This window comes from Octopus bimaculoides, chromosome 2, assembly GCF_001194135.2.
Source record: "Octopus bimaculoides isolate UCB-OBI-ISO-001 chromosome 2, ASM119413v2, whole genome shotgun sequence".
In the NCBI taxonomy this organism is placed as follows: Eukaryota; Metazoa; Mollusca; class Cephalopoda; order Octopoda; family Octopodidae; genus Octopus; species Octopus bimaculoides.
In genome coordinates, this window is record NC_068982.1 from 109,551,552 (window position 1) to 109,556,619 (window position 5,068).

A 5,068-nucleotide genomic window follows, 5' to 3' on the forward strand; every position below is an offset into this window, starting at 1 on the left:
ATATATATATATATATATATATGTATATGTTTATATATATATGCATATATATATGTATATATATATGTGTGTATATATATATGCATATATGTATATGTATATATATATATGCATATACATATGTATATATATGTGTATTTTTATATATGTATATATATATATATATGTGTGTATATATATATGCATATATATATATATGTATCTATATATATATGTATATATGTATATTTATTTGTGTATATATATATACACACACATGCATATATAAATGTATATATATACATACACACGCACATACATATCTATCTATGCATAAATGTGTGTATATATATATGTCGGCATATATATATATATATTATATAAGTGCTCACATACACGCATACATACCCATCGTAATGTAAGTCATGTAAAGTATATTAAAATATTTTGTGTAGTGTAAACAGTATCTGATAAAGCACTCAATACTCCAGGCCAAGTGGATAGATATATTTATTTTATTAAAATTTATGATATACTTCGATTTTCGCTCCAGTAGTCCTCTACAACCCAGCCTGGGGCGAATCTCAGAGAATGTCATTATTTTGCGTGCGCGCGCGCGCACACACACACACACACACACACACACACTCACTCTCTCTCTCTCTCTATTTCTCTCTCTCTCTCTCTCTCTCTCTCTCATGCACACACACACACAAATATGGCAACAAATTTATTGTTAAGTAGTACCTTCATCTACCCATTTATTAACGTTTCCTTACATTCTTTCAATGTGTTCATCCTCCTTCCAATGTTTTCATCCTTCATATTGCTTCACTGCTCCCCGTATTTTTCTTTATCCCGTTTCTCTTTTCTCCCTATCTGAGCTCGTCTATTTCTCTTCTCTTCTACTTCTCTCTCTGTCTGCCTGTATCTCTCTCATTCTGTATTTCTCCCTTCGGTTTCTTTGTTTCCATCACGCAATTCAGTTTCCATATCATTTTATTTCATCTTAGCTTCTTGTCATTCCTCCATTTTCCTATTACAATTTACCCTATGTATCTCTCAGTTTCTCATTACTTCATTATATACAGCTATTCTTGATTATAATTTGATTAATTTTTAGTAAGGTCTTTTAGAATCCTTCTATCGTTATATGTGTCTATTTTGCCAAACTTTTCCGCCATTTTGTCACCCTCTTACAAATTTCCTTCTCGAATATCTTATTTATTTGTTACTCCTAATTTTACTCTCTAAAACTCTTGCTCGATATGTGAATGACGTAAAGATTCTTGGAATATAGTAATAATTAACTTTTATGGTTGTTTGCTATATTGAAACTCACATTTTAGGAGCCACGTAACTTGCTATAATTAGTCTTCCAATCTCCATTGCAGCAGTGATTAAATACTATCATATAACCCTCAATGAAGGAACAATTCGGTATCTTTATCAAAATTTATGGGTAATAAATTCTGCAGTGGTTGTCAATCATGTTCAGTAGTCACCAACAAGATATAAACACTGTATTGAGTCACCAATTATTTATGTACATATCTCGTTCAATTGCAGGAAAACAGTATTGTTGCTATTGATTCGTGTCTAGTAGGAAAGACGCAGTTAATATTCAGAACTATTAATAGAATTAATTACAGGCGTTTACTAAAAGATAAGCTGTATCCGAGTGGAAGTAACCTGTGTATTCTGTAAATAATTTAATTCATAAATTAATTATTGTCACTCAGTATGCTTGATTTATTTCTTCCACCGTTTGTTACCATATTTCAGTTAATGTGTTGTTAGTCTATAAAAACTTCTTAACTTCCACTTCATTTAGAGATGGTTGTATACACGGAAAACATATACGAAGTCAGCATATATCTCTTACTTTTGAATATGTCAAAATGTGACCAACATGAATTGTTATTTCAATATTGATATCCGATATATAATTTAACTCGATTATTAAAACAAAAATTTTAATATTTTATCAATAGGTAGTGTGCACTTTTTCATATACACTTTTTCCTTTTTCCTTCTATTTATTTCCTACATTTCTGACTTTTATAAACAATTATCTAATGACGTCGCTATGTTTATCAATTTATAGCTTCAGCTTATACTTTCCTTATTCACGATTCAGATTTCTCTTCTTAAAGCGACAGCTTATGCCTGGTACATGGATATAACGTTCTTTGTGGGACAAGCCCGGTGTAGTTTAGGCTTCCGCTGCTAGAAGCCACTTGATGTCACCCTCAGGCATCAGTCTGCCGACTGGCGTCGTCGTATAGAGTCGTACTGCCACGTAGTGCGTCATCGTTTGGCAGTGCTTCTCCTCTGTTCGTCGATTTTTGTGATCGCTGAAAGGAAAGGGCAGCGTGAAATTCTGTTTTCTGCTGGAGAAAATGCCGGCCGAAATAGTTGTCATGCTTCAAACAGTTTATAAGGACGCTGCCATGAGCAAAACTCAAGTTTACGAGCGGCTTTCATGCTTTAGAAATGGACACTTGACGCTTGAAGACCAATCTTGTTTAGAGTGGCCGTCGACCTCTCGAACGAACGAAAACATCACGAAAATTCATGAACTCATCTTGGAAGACCGTCGCCGAACAATTGACAAACTTGTTGGTATAACTAGTGTATCCTGGAGTTCCTGCCAATGAATTTTGAGCGAGGAATTGCAAATGAAAAGAGTTGCAACAATATTTGCGACTCACTTCCTCACGGAATATCAAAAGCTGTGACGACTAAATGCATGTCGTGGACTGTAAGTACAGTTGTAAGTTGATCCGAATCTCTTTTCGAAGGTCATCACTGGTGACGAAAACCAGTGCTACGGCTACGACCCGGAAACGAAATAGCAATCAAGTCAATGGAAGCATTCAATGTCACCACGCGCTCCCAAAATGTGCGTCAAGTGAAGTCCAATGTCAAGATGACACTGAATTTGTTTCATTGATGCGAAAGGAATTGTCCACACAGAATTTGTTCCTTCTAGTCAAACCGTTAACTAGACATTTTACTTGGCAGTTCTGAAACGTTTGTGAGATGTGGTAAGACGAAAACGCCCCGAACATTGGCAAAGTGGAGAGTAGTGGTTTCATCACGACAATGCACCTATGCACACCACCTTGAGTGTGAGACAGTTTTTGACCAAAAATGGAATGACACCGCTTAAACACCCTCCCTATTCACCTGATCTTGCTCCCTGCAACGCCTTTTGTTCCTCCGAATGAAAAAAGTCGTTACAGGAAAACGTTTTGCAGATGTGGAAAAGGTGAAGAAAAAATGACGGAGGCGTTAAAAAGCATCACTTCTCAAAGAGTTCCAGGACTGCTTCGAACTGTAGAAAACGCTTTCTGGGCCGAGATATTGTTTCAAATGGAGAATACTTTGAAGGCGATAAATGTGTAATCATGTAAAACAAAGTAAAAAAAAAAATAATATTGCAAAATTCCGGTTTCTTTTGGGCACCCCCTCATATATGTTTGCACTAATGATGAACATACATGTATGTTACACACACGCACATACACGCACACACACATCTTGCTTGTTTCAATCATTACACTGTGGCCATTCTAGGGCACCATCATGAAGAATATTTTGTCGAATGAATATACCCCGGTACATATTTTTTAAAGCTTGGTACTTTTGATCACTTTTGCCGAACGAGGACGTAAATACACCAACACCAGTTGTCAAACAGTGGTGGGAAAAACACAGACACAGACACACACACACACACACAAATATCTTTTATCTTTTACTTGATTCAATCATTAAACTGCGGAAATGCTGGAGCACCGCCTTGAAGAATTTTTAGTCAAATACATTGACTCCGGTACTTATTTTTTCTTATTTAAGCCTGGTATTTATTCTATCGGTCTCCTTTGTCGAACCGCTAACTTACAGGGAAGTAAACACTCCAGAACCGGTTGTCAAGCGGTGGTGTGGGGACATCACAGACAGGAAGACTCACACACATTCACACACACGCACACACATATTAGCTATATATAAATGGCGAATTGGACTAATTTCTTCATATTTTGATCTGTCAAAATATCATCACTTGGTTTGATTTCATCATACACACACACAAATACAGAGAGAGAAAGATATAGACCGGGTGGGAGAGAGATTTAAAGAGTAAATAGACACTGTCAGTTTTTACAGATTTTGCTAGAAATGATATAAGGTCAGCTGATGCGTGTAAATTCTCATTCTAGTTAGCAGAGATACTTTGTGTAGTTTCTAATGACTGAAACTGTTTGGCTATGTGTAATCTCTGCACAGACAAAACGGTATAATAAAGAATGCCTATTTACTTTTGATCTCTCTATCTCTCTCTCTCTCTCACATACTCTCTCTCTCTCTTATTCACTCACTCTCTCCTATACAATATTGACTTGTAAAACTTTTAATGTATTTGGTAGTATATTACGGTTGCAGAACGAAATGCTGTCCTTGTTCGCAGTTAACAGTTACACACACAAGCACACACCCACGTACGCGCACAAATATACCCTCTCACACATACAAACACATACACACATACACACAGACACATGCACACACACATACGCACACATATAAGGCCTCAAAGTCTCAACACATGCTCAGCCTCACATTACCCGATGATTTCTAATGGCAATTTCATTCTATATAACGTTCCCATAAATCCAAACGCGACTCACACAGAGCTGCTTTGTATATGCTCTTGATATACAGTCATTCAAAATGTAAGCAGACACCTAGCATTTCCTCATATCTGCTTCTATCTCTGCTCATTTGGACCCAGTTAAACTACATACCACTTCAACTTACACCTCAGATTCTGACAGATACTAGACTTTTATTCTTTTGATAGCCTTTGTGTGACCAATGTTTCTGTGTGACCAATGCCTTTTGTGTGACCAATGCCTCTCACATTTATATACAACACTTTGTTTATCATTAGAAAATTGAGATACACTTGCACTTATAAGCTGATGTTGATTGATTAACGTCCAAGGAGTAAATTATTTAAAATATTTTATGAATTAAATGTATATCTCTTTCAACTTCATGCTTCTGCTTCTGCTTCTTT

At 36.0% G+C, this 5,068-nt stretch overlaps 1 protein-coding gene across 1 annotated transcript in view; it reads left to right on the top strand.

The window, feature by feature from the left end:
- The window catches only part of LOC106879436 (proto-oncogene tyrosine-protein kinase receptor Ret), a 391,429-nt gene that overhangs the window by 249,428 nt on the left and 136,933 nt on the right, over positions 1-5,068 (top strand). The window lies entirely within an intron of this gene.